The sequence below is a fragment of the Eretmochelys imbricata genome, chromosome 1 (genome assembly GCF_965152235.1).
Source record: "Eretmochelys imbricata isolate rEreImb1 chromosome 1, rEreImb1.hap1, whole genome shotgun sequence".
NCBI lineage: Eukaryota > Metazoa > Chordata > Testudines > Cheloniidae > Eretmochelys > Eretmochelys imbricata.
This window is the reverse complement of record NC_135572.1, coordinates 152,434,752-152,449,854: the sequence shown is the minus strand read 5'-3', so window position 1 is coordinate 152,449,854 and position 15,103 is coordinate 152,434,752. Positions and strand designations below refer to the sequence as shown.

The 15,103-nt window shown below is 42.8% G+C and overlaps 1 protein-coding gene across 6 annotated transcripts in view; it reads right to left on the bottom strand.

The window, feature by feature from the left end:
• Positions 1-14,803, bottom strand: part of PRRG1 (proline rich and Gla domain 1) — a 48,609-nt gene extending 33,806 nt beyond the window's left edge. Inside the window, exons 1-3 of one of the 6 annotated variants that reach the window (XM_077817069.1) lie at positions 14,677-14,787; positions 14,027-14,107; positions 686-806 (exon numbers count right to left, since the gene is read on the bottom strand). The gene's annotated coding sequence lies outside the window, so the exon portion shown is untranslated. Of the gene's footprint in view, positions 1-685; positions 807-14,026; positions 14,108-14,293; positions 14,315-14,676 lie in introns of those variants that run through there. The other 5 variants (XM_077817059.1, XM_077817086.1, XM_077817103.1 and 2 more) reach the window with 5 other exon arrangements.
• Positions 14,804-15,103: the final 300 nt, after the last annotated feature.

Below are 15,103 nucleotides of genomic sequence, written 5' to 3'. Positions count from 1 at the left end.
ATGTGTGCTCAGTACCAGACACTAACTACAGAACTACCTAAACTGACAAAAAAAAAAAAAACCACACACACTAAACTATAAGTTCTAACTGCTATTTACGCTAATAGAGTCTCAATAATTAACTGTGATGCACAGGAAAAAAAACAAGAGGAGAAAAGCCTGGATGGGGAGCTCCAACTCAGGCAACTAGCAGAAAGAAGGAAACGAGGGGAGGATCAGCATGGCACTACTCTATATAGTCTTGGGAGAGGCCACAGGGAGTCTGTGGGTACATGCGCCATCCTGATAGGTACCGCTGCAGGAAAAAATAGTCTCTAGCTCTAGTGTGCTAGGTCCAAACACACCTGACTTAGAATACACGCCCTCTCAGGGGTGTTCACTAACCTGGAACACACATCTGCCATTTGAAGAAGAACACTGTTTGAAGTTAATGCTATACTGAGATAATGGATATCGTTACCCACTCAGAGCTCTTTTCAGTCTAAGACAACATTACATCATTGCTTATTAGGTAGGTTACCTTCAAAACCATAAGAAAGAAGCCTTGCATTCTACAGAATCTGAATCTACGACAGATAAATACCTTAAGATGAGAGTTTGAGGGCTCTGTTGTGTATCAATATACTTTCTATCTTGCATCCAATCAACAGAAAGGGCACTATATCCTGCAAGTCTCCCTACTTACCACTGGATGATTTTTCCTAGCGTACAGTCCAAGGCTCTGATCCTGCAGTTTCTTCTGTCTAGGTGGACGACAGCACTTGAGCACAGTCCACAAAAAGCAATTCCACTGCAAGGGAAGAAGTCTGTCCACACATAAGAAATCATAGGATCAAGACCCAAGACCTGTCCTATCTTAAAGTTAAAAAAGCTACACACAGCATAAAGAATATCCATTATTTCTGCATTGTTCTTTCCCTCTTGTAGCTCTTTTCATGTTCTCTCTCCTTCCCAGTCCCAACATAAAAAACAAAGCCACTTAGGGATTTTCCAGTTTAGGTGAAGGCATCTGTATACAAGCTTTCAGTCTCCAAATATGCCAGTCTGTATCTGATATTAGCCATTAAGTCATTTGGATTAAGGATAAATGTACAACTTTCATTTCATTGTTAGGAAACCGAGATCTGACTATTTGAAAGGCAAAAGATTATCCAAGGTACAAAATGATCTATATTACTTGCACATAGATTTTAATCACATAATAGGTATAGTAACTAATTTTTTGTATGTTTTTCAACTATTCAAATATAGATTTTATCACATTCCCTCAATAGTGCATTCTCTCTCCATAAATTACCAATGCAGATATTTATGTAGTTATGTTTTAGAGTTCAGAACAGGTATGTCTGTGTGTTAGGATTCCCTCCAAGACCTCTTTCCACTCGGCTTCCCAAGAACTCAGCTCAACTCCAGCCTTCATCACTCAGTTATCTTTATTTGACATGCTACACTGAGTTGATCAGACTCAGATGCGGGGTGGTGAATGCAGGATACACCACAGCTCCGAAGTTACACAAACTTCTCCTTCTATATACATTACATATCACATTGCATTTACTAAGCATCGCATCATATATTTTAGGACTGGCTTGATTTCTTAGCAGGAACCAATCCCTGTACCACATGCTCCGTCCACGAACTGTGCAGGTTTTGACTTCCTCTTTACCTCATCTCTACATTCCTAATTTATTTTGTCCCTTGTTATCTAATTCAAATAGTTCCCTGGGTGTTCTTCCTCTTATCTCAGTTGGGTGACATTTTTTCTCCTTAGCCTATTGACCTATTTGCTTATCTCATTTAGCACAAACTTTCTGTTTTCAGCCCGATAATTTAAACTCCCTAACTCTATCATCCAAGAAATAAGGCCTCCCTCCAAATGTTAATTAATCATGTCATGCCAGGACTCAGCTATTTTCTCCCAATTCTTTTTATATTAGCATTCATTTCATTTGCATTATATTCCTGTTTTTGTGCTCTTTTTTGTTAAGTTTATTACCCAGCAGCATACTCCCAAAACCACAATGGTTTTAATCATTTGAACCACCATTAAAAGTAGGCTCCAAGTACAAACCAGGAGGTGCAAGCTCACCTCCTTTGGCACAGCGCACCAGGGTGTTTCCACTGCCTATACACTATTATCTCCAATTGCTTGTTCCTCTGCTATTAAAGCAATTGATGCCCATTGCTCTATTTTCCTTTGTACCAAAAAAGCAGTGTTAATGGACAAGGGAGGTATGTGTGCAAAGAGATTGGTCACCAGTGATTCCCGTTTGGTGTTGGCTGTCGTGGACTGTTGCATTCTCCCAATCTGAGCCAGAGAGGGGAGGTTCAGTCAAAATCCATCCAGGCTCCCCTCGCACGATGTTGTCCCCACCAAACATACTGTGTCCCCGAGCCGTACCACCTCCTTCTCTCTCTAATGACTAGACTGGTCCAACCTTCACAACTTGTGGTCAGGTTCATCTGTGCCAAACAGTCTCAGAACCATCTGTGCTTGATTCGTTTACAGCAGACTGTGTTTATTTCACCTTGTCCTTGTGTAGCTATCTTCACAATGGGATAATGCTGTTTGTAGGTCCCATTCACTATTGTACCATACTGTTCACATTATCAGTTCTTTGCTATTCTGAAATGGACAGGGAATCCTAATCAGAACCACAGAGTTATTAATTTTGTGTGATGCCCAGAGTCCAGGATCTTGTAGCTTTGCAAATTTTCTTCCCCAATATTATCAATTCCTTTTTCCACTGGTATGGTCTAGATAACTGTGTTGTTTTAACAACTTTGATCACTCCCCCTCCTTTCTCTTTTCTATTCCCTGCATTACATGCATAAGAAGTTTGGTACCATATATGCTGCACGCAATTGCCTGAGAAAGGCTATTATTCAATTAATTACAGTATTTACAAATATATGAATTAATTTCAAAGTTTGCACAGTGGAGTTTGCTCATATTACTAATAATTAACACTTCCTGCTGCAAGGTTAAAGAATCCCTCCTCCTTTTTTTTAAATGGCTAAACCAAATTCAAGTTAATTTTAAGGTTTAATTCCTCGTGTCTTCAGAATTCCACAGGGACACCCCAACTTCTGTGCCACCCATTATGGTTGCCACAGTCTCTCTTCTGGCTCTACGGTTTCTGTAGAGCACCTTTTTCAAATGATTCTAGGGTAGATACACTTACTTTGGGCTGTGGTGTTGGGTGTTATGTATTTTTCGCCACCAAAACAGCTGGGTTCTATTTGCATGCATGCCCACCATACATTCTGGGCCTACTAAAGTACAATTGTTTTGACTTAGAAAAACCCCAGGCTTGATTATATTCCACAACGTTCCAGTCTCATTTAAAAACCCCAGACTCATTTATATGCCATCACCTTTAAAATGTAAACCCATTCTATAATGTCGACTCAAACTTTTAAATCACACAGCCCCTTCCCCAGTTCTCCCATCGCTACCAATACTACAAGACAATTTTTTTAGAAAGATAAATCAGCTTTGTTTCGCTCCAGATGGTGGTTTGTAGTATCAGCTACAAATAGGTTCTCTTCCACATGTGCTTGAGCCAGACTTCCAAGTTTAATGGCTTTTGTAAATTAATTTAACTGTAGTGTTAAGTTTATCAAGCGACTCCAATGGGTGTAAAATATTTTACTGACTCAGATCTTTTAAAGCTAATCTAAAGTAGTTTATTAGGATTGTGTTTTTTTTTTGTTTTTTTTTAAATTGTGACACTGTAGCAGCTTTGGCTTGGTTTCTTAGCAAGAACCAATCCCCGTACTGCATGCTCCGTCCATGCGCTGCCCATGTTTCGACTTCCTCTTTACCTCATCTCTACAACCCTAGATTATTTTGTCCCTCGTTTCCTAGTTCATAACAGACAGTTGCCTGGGTGTTGTTCTTATCTCAGCTGGCTCAGACATTCTGTCTTCTTAGCCTGCTAACCTATTTGCTGATCTCATTTACCACAAACTTTCTGTTTTCAGCCTGATAATTCATTTACCTCCATAATATTATCTTCCAAGAAATAAGGTCTTCCTCCATGCATTAATTAGGGCTTGGCTACACTTGCAAGTTAGAGCGCATTAAATCAGCCCCGGGCACTCTAACTCCTGAGGTATCCACACTGACAAGGCACTTAGAGCACCCGGAATCTGCAGCTGCAGAGCCCCTGGTAATCCACCTCCATGAGAAGCATAAAGCTTGCTGCGCCCCGGCTGAAACGCCTGGGTGTCAGTGTGGACGACATGTTGCATTACTGCACTGTGATTGGCCTCTGGATACATCCCATAATCCCCTAAAGTCAAGCCACTCGTCACTGTTTTGAACTCGGCTGCAGGCATGCGGAGATCCCCTTTCAAAGCTCCGTGACTGACAGCCGGCATGCTTATCTGCTCCGGGACAAAGCAAACCATTACTGTGGAATGCTCCTGTTGCAGTGTGTGTGGGGGGGGAGGGGGACAGGGAGGGAGGGAGAGGTCTGCTGCTGTCTGAATTTACAAGACAACATGCTGACACACTCTGCCCCCAAAACACAGTCTCTCCCCGGACATACACACAACACACTCCACTCCCCCCCACACACACCATTTAAAAAGCATGCTGCAGCCACTTGCACATTGGGATAGCTACCACAATGCACTGCTCTCTGTGGCGTTGCAAGAGCTGCTAATGTGGACACACTAGTGCGCTTGCAGTGGAAAGTGTAAACACACGGCGGCGTTTTCCCTGCTGCGGTCTCCATCTGCAAGTACAGCCAAGCTCTTACTCATGTCAGGCTAGGTATCAGCTACACTGTGGCTGGAAACATCCTGGATAATCTCTCACTTGCCAGTATGACTTTTCATGAAAATTATAAATATGCAGAATGTGTTTGTGGTAACGATGTGAAAAAAAAACCTTTGTGAAGAAACTACTCTATTTAGGAACAAGAAAAAAAGATGATTTGATCTCAATCAGAATTACATGAAAGCTTATGCTCAAATAAATTTGTTAGTCTCTAAGGTTCCACAAGTCCTCCTTCTCTTTTTGAGTATATTTAGTGTTTCCTTGGTACACACAGAATGACTTACAGCTCGTTCAGTTTAGGGAAATTACCCAGGAAAGGGTAGGAAAGAAATTTATCTCTTGTTTTAAGTACCACACTGAACAAGAGAAATTTGAAAATGAATACTGTCTTAAGTGTTCTGCACTGTCAGCAAGTTTAGACTTGCCTATTTTCCTGCCTTGCCTATTTTCTCCCAGAAACAAGGCACATAGGATAAGATTACTAAGCAAAGTACTTACGGGATTTTTCCAGTCCACTGAAATTAGCAACTGTAAATATTTAAGTGCATGGAATAGCAGTCATGCAAAAGTTAGACATGGGCATTTCGTTTGCTCATCATATAATAAGTACAGAAAGCCTAAACATTTTCTTTTATGTTTTGTCATGTTTGAAAACTGAATTTAAAAAAATGAAAGGATACGCAAAACTTCTAATAGTCAAACAAAAAATAGTCACAACAGATGTTCAAAGCGCTTTAAATTCTAAAATAAAACATGAAAAAGAGGGATCAGCCATATGAAGAGAAAAAAATCCGAAGCTTTCTAAACAGCTATTTTTTCCCCCCAGATCTAAGTGATGTGGGAGTTTCCATGCATATGTATTTTAAAAATACATATTTTCCCTGTCCCTACTAGAGACTTTTACTGTGCCAGGTATTGTTTGTTCCAGGTAGAATTTTAACATACACACACAAAAGCACTCCAGTTGATTTACACATGTGCTGAATACTGTTTTGAATAGATTATGCTGCAGACTGAAGTATTCTAGTGCCAATGTGGATGCCGTTTAGATAATATAATTCAACTAATCCTCCCACTATTGTTCCATCATCAGCGATCCCTCGAAGTTCGAGGAGAATTGTCTTCCAAGAAATGATAGTTGGCTATTGCTGGTGCATCTGCAGGTGGCTAATGAGACCAATTTGGGATCCATTCATCTCATCAGCCAGGGCAGATGTTTCCTGGTGGAAGGGGTGGATCAGGATTGTTGAGTTGGGCTGTGTCATGTTCTTACCTCCTCCATTTCTCGGTCTTCGTTGGGTCTCCAAGTGCTGGGACCCTTGCCACAAGGTACTTCTCCATTTTAATCAGTCAAGGGCTTAGTTCATAAGTTCATGTCAACGTTGTACTACATGTTGGCTTTGAGGGTGTCTCTGAAGTGCTTTTTCTGCCCTCCCTTCATCTGTTGGCCATGGCTCAGTTGTGAGAACGTGACTGCTTTGGGAGTCAATTGTCTGGCATCCAAAGAACATGACCAGCCCAACAGAGTTGATGGCTGATGATCATCCCTTCAATGCTGAAAGCTTTGGCTTGGTACATAATGCAGATGTTGGTGCGTGAGTTAACCCCCTTCACTTGGGAGATCTTGCGGAGGCACCATTGATGATATCTTTCAAGAGCCTTGAGATGCCTACTACGTGTGACCCAGGTTTTGGTATGTACAGAAGAGCAGGGATGACAATGGCCTGGTACACAAGAAGTTTGGTTTTGCTCTTGATGTTATAATCAAAGACATTTTCTCAAACGTCCGAAAGCTGTACTGCCACATTGGAGGCAGTGCTGAATGTCCTTCTTAAAGTCAGCTTTCTATGACAGACAGCTACAGAGGCAGGGGAAGTGCTCAATGTTCACCAGGGTCCCTTTGTTTATCTTGATTGTGGGAGCAGGATCCTGGAAGTTCAGAGCCTGTTGGTGAAGCGCTTTCGTTTTCTTGGTGTGGTGTGAGAGACTCAGTTGATTGTAGGCCTCAGAGAGGATGTCAACTGTTTTTTGAAAATCTTCTTCTGAGTGGGTGCACAAGGCATAGTTGTCTGCATACTGAAGTTCCATGACTGATTTAATAATAGTCTGTGTCTTGGATAGGAGGCAATTGAGGTTGAACAGCTTGCCCTCCATTCTGTATTGGATATCAAGTCTGGAGCGGAACTCAGTGATGAGGAGAATGACAGCAAGAAAGATGGAGAAGAGGTCTGGAGGGATGACACAACCTTGCTTGACTTCTGTCTTGACTATAAAGGAGTCTGTTTCAGATTCACGGCTGACAACCGTCATGGATATGTTCTTGTGGAGGGGTCGGAGGACAGCAACATATTTTGGTGGGCAGCCAAATTTGATGAGAGTTCTCCGCAGAGCCTCATGGTTGATGGAATCAAATGTTTTCATGAAGTCAATGAGGTCAATATAGAGAGGTTGGTGTTATGGTACTTTTCCTGAAGTTAGTGAGCAGTGAAGATCATGTTGGTGATACCCTGAGTTGGTCTAAATCTGCACTGTGATTCTTTGAGGATTTCCTCAGCAAGACGGAGCAGCCTGTTGAGGAGAATTCTGGTGAGGATCTTTCCATATGTGGACAGCAGAGAGATTCCTTGATAGTTTCCACAATCTGATTTGTCTCCTTTCTTGAAGGTAGGAATGCCATGATTGTGACTAAGGTCGGCTGTGATTTCTTCTGAATTCCAGTTCTTGAGGATTAGGGCGTGAAGCTGGTGAGCCAGTTCTTCTCCTCCTTCTTTGAAGATTTCAGTGGAAATTCCATCAGGTCCAGATGCCTTATTGTTCTTCATCTGTTTGATGGTTTTTCTTACCTCAAGAAGTGTTGGTGGTTTTAGGATCGTCCTGGATGGTATATTGAGGGATTAAGTCAAAGATGCTTTCATCAACATCGAAGTCACAATTCAGTAGATCTCCAAAGTGTTCCTTCCATCATACAGTGACCGATTTGTTATTCCACAGTAGCCTTCTGAAGTCTCCCAGAAGGCACTGCATCTAGTAGTTCTGCATTTAACTGTGGGCTAAGCACCAGCTACTTACCTTATAAATTGAGTTTGGACTCACTGTACAAATATGTTACAAAAAGTGAATCCATGGTACGCCCATATCTTGAATACTGCATGCAGATGTCGTCGCTCCATCTCAAAAAAGATATACTGGAATTGGAAAAAGTTCAGAAAAGGGCAACAAAAAGGATTAGGGGTATGGAACAGCTTCCGTATGAGATAATAAGACTGGGACTTTTCAGCTTGGAAAAGAGATGACTAAAGGGGGATATGATTGAGGTCTATAAAATCATGACTGGCGTGGAGAAAATGAATAAGGAAGTGTCATTTACTCCTTTATAAACACAAGAATTAGGGGTCATCAAATGAAATTAATAGGCAGCAGGTTTAAAACAAATAAAAGGAAGTATTTCTTCACACAGCACAGAGTCAACCTTGGAACTCTTTGCCAGAGGATGTTGTGAAGGCCAAGACTATAACAGGGTTCAAAAAAGAACTAGATAAATTCACGGAGGATAGGTCCATCAACGGCTATTAGCTAGGATGGGCAGGGATGGCGTCCTTAGCGTCTGTTTGCCAAAAGCTGGGAATGGGTGACAGGAGATGGATCACTCGATGATTACCTGCTCTGTTCATTCCCTCTGGGGCATCTGGCATTGGCCACTGTTGGAAGACATACTAGGCTAGATGGACCTTTGGATTGACCCAGTATGGCCATTCTTATGTACTTAACACAGTGGGGCCTGTAGGCACTACCACAATACAATCGACAACTGCCATTGTTTAGAAAAGAGATACCCCAAAAGAGGGGCAAATCTGCAAGAGTGGACTCTAAAACACTTGTGTTTGAACTGCTGAAATACAAGCAGTTCAATTACAGACTTCTGTCCTCTAATATAGAGAAGCTCATTCATTTAAAAAGAGAAGGAAGCTTACTATGGGTTACTGGTATGATGTGTGAAGGTTGAAATGCTAAGAGCATCATCTCTATTTAGACTAATCACCCATTATCCAAAGTCTTCTAGCATTTTGAATTTTGAACTCATGTCTCAACCTGATAAGACTTGATCCCTTTCTTCCAACATGTGTAATAGCTTGGGTGGCTGTGCCAATGAGCCACTTCCATAGCCACAGTCATTATGGATGGAAAATAACTGACAGCACACCTTAGTCATTACCATTGTGTCCAAAGGGGTCAACAGTTCTAGCAGGGCTCTGAAAGTACAAAGGGGGGGGTGGGGAAGAGGAAGGGCACACTATTTAAATAACATCTTAAAAATATTTACCTGCCATAGCATGGAGGAAGACTGTACGTTAGGTACCCTCCCACACACGCAGTGGACCCTGCCATCTTCTCTTAGCCCTTAGTCAATAAAGAGAAATGACCCATTTTGGCTGAAGCTTAACTTGAAAATAAAGTGCCTAGTTGCATGAAGATATGTAATTTGTGTTTGTTTCCAATTTTAGACAGTCAAGTACAATGCTACAAAAAAAATCACTAGAATTGCAGCAATGGAATCATGTGGCAAGGTTTTTAAATTATTATAGAGTGCCAAGGCAATTCTTCCCATTTTTGCATTAAGGTATAGTTTAAATGATTTTTCCATACACCTCCAGCACTAGTGGATAAACCACTGCAGCTACCAAGAAAAAACAGTATCCTCTTAACAGAAGAAGAGTCTCCATTTACATTTCACTTCCTTTTGTCTGAAATAATTGTTGAAGTTTAGTACAATACACGTTTTCTCCCTGGCTGTTTCTTTGCATGTTTTATATTCAATGTAAGACAAACCATTTACAGACAACAATCCAGGCTGCTAGTGTGTCATGGAACTTTAAAAAAAAAAAAATCTAATGTACTACTTAAAATTAGCTTTAAAAGATCTGAGTCAGTAAAGTGTTTTACACTCACTGAAGTCACTTGATAAATTTAACCCTGCAGTGAAATTAATTTAATAAGTCATTAAATTGGAAAGTCTGTCTCAAGCACATGGGGAACACACATTTGTGGATACTACTAAAATTATAGTCATGGTTTGAGAAAATTAAATCACAAGTGAAAAGCTGTGGCACCTTAGAGACTAACAAATTTATTAGAGCATAAGCTTTCTCTAAGGTGCCACAAGTACTCCTGTTCTTTTTGCAGATACATACTAACACGGCTGCTACTCTGAAAAGTGAAAAGCTGTTCAGTGTCTTTGTCACCTAACTTCAGTTTCTGCAAAATTTAAGCTTTCAGTTTAAAAAGTTACCTCTCTAGCCCTATGATTTGCAAAGAAAGTCTCCCAACTGGAAACCAAAAGTAGACTCATGTAGCGTTGCCTTACTAAATCTCCAAACAGACTAACAGGGTTACCACCTGTCCACCTCCTCTGTTGTTGCTGCTCACAGTTTTGCCAAGCAACAGCACCTTGAAATTAGGAAGACTAGTCAGTTTCATGGCTGTTATTCAGTAAGGAATGAACAATAGTAAGAACCTCAAGAATTATGTCAATGTCAGCTGTAGCTACGGAAGAGACAGAAGACAGGCACAAGAATTATCCACAAGGACAAAAAAAAAAAAAAAAGAAAAAAGGACTGGGGCAATAGCAGCGACCTCTTTTCTCTATCACTCCTCGCAACAGCCCAGAGTCTTGAGGGTGAGGAATAGGGAAAGGAGAAACCAAAAGCTCCCTCTCCCCTTCGGCAAGTAACTAGAAGCAGAGACATCTAGAATCCAAAGGTTGATATGAAAGCTAGAGACTCTAAGCAGAGTCCGTGAACAGCACCCTGGTAAAAATCCCAGCACCACCCCTTTACCAGCAAGCACTTGGGGAGATGCAAGGAGGCTGAACTTCTCAGCAGGGCTTTCCCTCTAGATCATACTGGTACTTCCCCCCACAAGCCCCATCATATGCCTAGCAGCTAGTGGGTAGACATATATTTTTGAGCAGTGATAACAGTACTAAAGTTTTTCAGCCAAAGAGGATCCCTTCTTCAGGTGTTAAGCTGTTTTACTGAGATATGGCGAAGACTATGAAGGTTACAAAAGAGGCAGTTGAAATTTTACCTGTTATGGATTTAGAGATAGAATAAAGTAAACATAAGCTGAAACCTGAAATTAGACTATGGAACTCATTGCCACAACACAGAGTCCAAGACCTTAGCAGGGTTTAAAAAAGGATTAGGCATTTCTATATAGAAAACAGGTATACAGAGTTACAACAATAGGAAATAACATCCCACACCCTCCAAACGCATAAAAAATCCTAACAAACCAAGAGTTTGGAAGGGATATAGATTCTCATGCTATAGGGCACAAAGCCAAACTCTAATGGCTGGGGTTAAGAAACTTCCCCCATGACAGTTTATTCCCGGACTGCATGCAGCATGATTTTACTGACATGAGAAAGGTGCACTTGATTCTGACCACTGCTGGAGAAGCTATACTGAAATAGACTGATCACTAGCCTAAAAATGTTACAGGATTTCTGACTAAATAATGTATTGATCACTATTAAAATACTGTCACTTTAACTAGCAATTAATACAGAAAGCTTAATTTGTTGATTCGGATCTTTTAGAACAATTCACCAAACAAATGTACAACACTTCACACAAATCTGTCTAAGGGCATGGCTACACTGGAGCTCTCCCGCGGCAGCACTTCGAAGTGCGAGTGTGGTCACGCACGAGCACTGGGAGAAAGCTCTCCCAGTGCTCCTGGTAATCCACCTCCATGAGGGGATTAGCTCTGAGCACTGGGAGCCCGTTTACACTAGCGCTTTAAAGCGCTCTGACTTGCTGCGCTCAGGGGGGTGATTTTTAACCCCCCTGAGCCAGCAAGTTAGAGCGCTATCAAATGTAAGTGTAGCCAAGCCAAAAAACTACCGCAAAACTGCATCATTCAAAAGCAAGTAACAGATTAACAAGACCTCTTTTCCCACCCAAGTACACTAGAGAAGTCTCATTTTATGCCAAAAGTATTTTTCCATAGTTTAGAAAGAGGCAGCATTATTATTATTTGTATAACCATAGTACCTGGAAACCCGAGTCACAGACCAGGTCCCCACTGGTTAGTGGATGTACAAACACAGAACAAAGTCAGTCTCTGCCTGATATTACAAGTGTATATCCAATCGTATTTATAGCTCCATCTAGAATTATAAATACTTTACAAGCTGCACAACAAAAATCATTCTCTACCCTAGAAACAGTCATCCCTACCATGAAATACCACAACTCAACACTACAATAGCTTAAGGCAGGACATAAATGCTTTAAATAAACTAAAAATTCAGTAGGATTTTAGGCAGTTAGCATGCAGTTTTCTAAATTCCAATTTGAAAATATGACACATTTTGATTTTATGGGAGGAATTTACAATTTTGATTAGTAACTCAATATTGCTGACTGCTACAGCACTACAGAGAATTTGATTATCAGCAGCATCAACAATCAACTACAAAGGGGGAAGGACCAAGCACACCTCAGACACTGAAAAGAGAGTTTTGTTTAACAAGACCCATTAGCACATAGTAAAGGGTAAACAAGGAAATGGCTGGGTATTGTTAGATTAGTTTTGAAAAGGTTAAATAGTTACCAACGTTTGAACTTGAACAAAAATAGCTGGCAGGGACAGCAAAGTTAGACATTAGGTCATTCAATCCACTCTTTGGCCAGTGCTTTATTGTTCTCCACACCATTTTTTCAAGTAGTTTATTTGGAATTTAAGGAGCAACACTGAAGAACGCGCAGAGATGGCTGTGGGAGGCCAAAGAAAGAGACTGCAGAAACACTAAGCTAGGAGCAGACAGCATCCTGGAAGCCTTGGTTGGATAGTATTTCATTAAGGAGGATGTGATTACGAGCACGAAAAGCAGTAGAGAAGCCAAAAAGAACAGAGTAGAGAATCTGAGATTTAGCAAAGAAAAAGTCAAATCCTTGACAAGTCATATCAACAGAGTGAAGGAAGCAGAAGCCAGATTGCAGGGGGTCAAAACATTCATTACCACCCCCCGAGACCTTTGTACATCTCAATTAATCAAAAGCACCATTTTCAACTGTTGCCTAATTTTCTTGCTTCAAACGCAAACTCCATCCTTATGGATAGAACAAATTCGTAATGTTGCGCTCATGTAGTTCCTCTCTCTCAGCTGCTTGTCTCAATCCTTTCGCTCAGCCAGTCTCAATCCTCCAAATAGAGCGTTCAGATGCCAAGACCTAGACCTGGCATGGCCAGCAACAGCCCTGAGCTGCAATTACAAGAAAGGTTTCAGAGTAACAACCGTGTTAGTCTGTATTTGCAAAAAGAAAAGGAGTACTTGTGGCACCTTAGAGACTAACCAATTTATTTGAGCATGAGCTTTCATGAGCTACAGCTCCCTTCATCGGTAGCTCACGAAAGCTCATGCTCAAATAAATTGGTTAGTCTCTACGGAGCCACAAGTACTCCTTTTCTTTTTGCGAATACAGACTAACACGGCTGTTACTCTGAAACCTACCAAGCATATGTTAACTGCAATTTTTCAAAGGCTTATAACTTGGCCAAATTTGTTTGGTTAACAGGGATGGCTAGAGGCCCATTTCTAACATAAAGGCCAATTACAAGCCAAATGTCAAGTCCCTGATCCAAAGCATTAGAGTAGCTGAGCTTTCCAAACAAAACCATAGAATTTTTTTTAACATGGGCAGAAGATATTCTTTCCTAGACTTGTTAAATTAAAAACAAAACAAAAAATTTTTTTAAAAAAATACAATCGGAGGCTGGAACCCAGGATGGAAAATTTCCACCCAAACAGTTAAAGTTCAGCAAGGTTATAAGCAACTGAAAACTGGGTCTTATAATGGAAAGTGCCAGGCAACCTCTACAGCAGGATCCACCCACCATATGTATATCTACACACACATTACATATACACTTTGAACTTTCCTCATCAATCTCCAGCCACAGTCATTGGGTTTCACTCTTCCCTTAAATTCCCTCTATCTTCCTGATACCCAGCTACCTAAAACTGAATGTAGTACCGAAACTACAGTGACAGACCCAAACACTGGGATCTCCCTTTTAAAAAAAAAAACAACAACAACCACCAATCCATAGTTCTGTCAATCAATGGCAGGGCCACCATCCACAAAACAGCTCACAGTTACAAACACCCAACATCAGATGACTATGAGGGTGGGGCGGGGGGGGGGGAGCTGAAAGGATCTTTTTTCTCACCTCCCAAAAGAGACAATTGCTGAACACAGAATGCGAGCAAGAGCAGCTCCCTCCCCCACATCTGTCAGACCCTGCTGCTGCCTGCAAAACAGACACCCCCTTTGTTGATTTTCAGCAGCACAATGGGCCAGAACAGAAATCAGACAAGAAACTCCCGTTATCACTCCCCCGGACAGCCAGCACCGCAAGCTGCCTCCCCCAACACACCATACACAAGGCTCTCTCAACTAAACGCAGTCCCACAGCAAACTTTTCCAACCACCTCACCCCCCAAAAGAGAAGACACACGGGCAGCGCCAACTCCCAACTTTCGGGGAGGCAGAGGAAGGACTTGGAAGAGTTGCTCTAAGCAAGAAACCACCCCTGGGCACCGCCTGCCAGTCCCCGTACCCTGCCCCCACCCACCCCTGGACACTGCCTGCCACTCCCCCTACCCTGCACCCCCCGGCGCCGCCTGCCACACCCCGTACCCTGCACCCCCGCACCAGTCCCCGTACCCTACCCCACCCCCACCCACACACCACGTGCCTAAGCCCCCATCAGCCCAGCTCACCCCCCGCACACCCCCCAAGTGCACCCGCCAGCCTCCCGCCCCGCCCCGGCGGCGCATCCCATTCCGCCCCGGCAGAGGGGCAGCCCCGGGCACAGACCTCGGCGCGCCGCGCTCCTCTCTCCGGTCCGGGAGCGGCGCACGATCCACTCCGCTCCCCCCGTCAGCCGCAACCCAGCTCGCGGCTCTCGAGACTCCCGGGACGGCCCCCGCTGGCGCTGGCGCTGGCGCTGCCTCTGCGCAAGCGCCGCGGCTCCCCAGCTCCAGCCGGCAGGGGATGAGGCGGCCAGGGCGCTGTGGGCGGGAGCTTCACTGGGAAGGGGCGCCCTGCGCACTGAGAGGTTGGACTGGGCTGGGCTGGGCTGACTGACTAGCCTGCCCGCCCCCCGCGCCAACTGGAGCGCTGCTCCGCCCCCTGCCCACACTAAACCCTCTTATTCTGGGCCTCAGCCCCCATCTCACCCCTCTGGGGCAGTGGTTCCCAAACTTTAACAACCTGTGAACCCTTTTCAGTAAAATGTCACGTC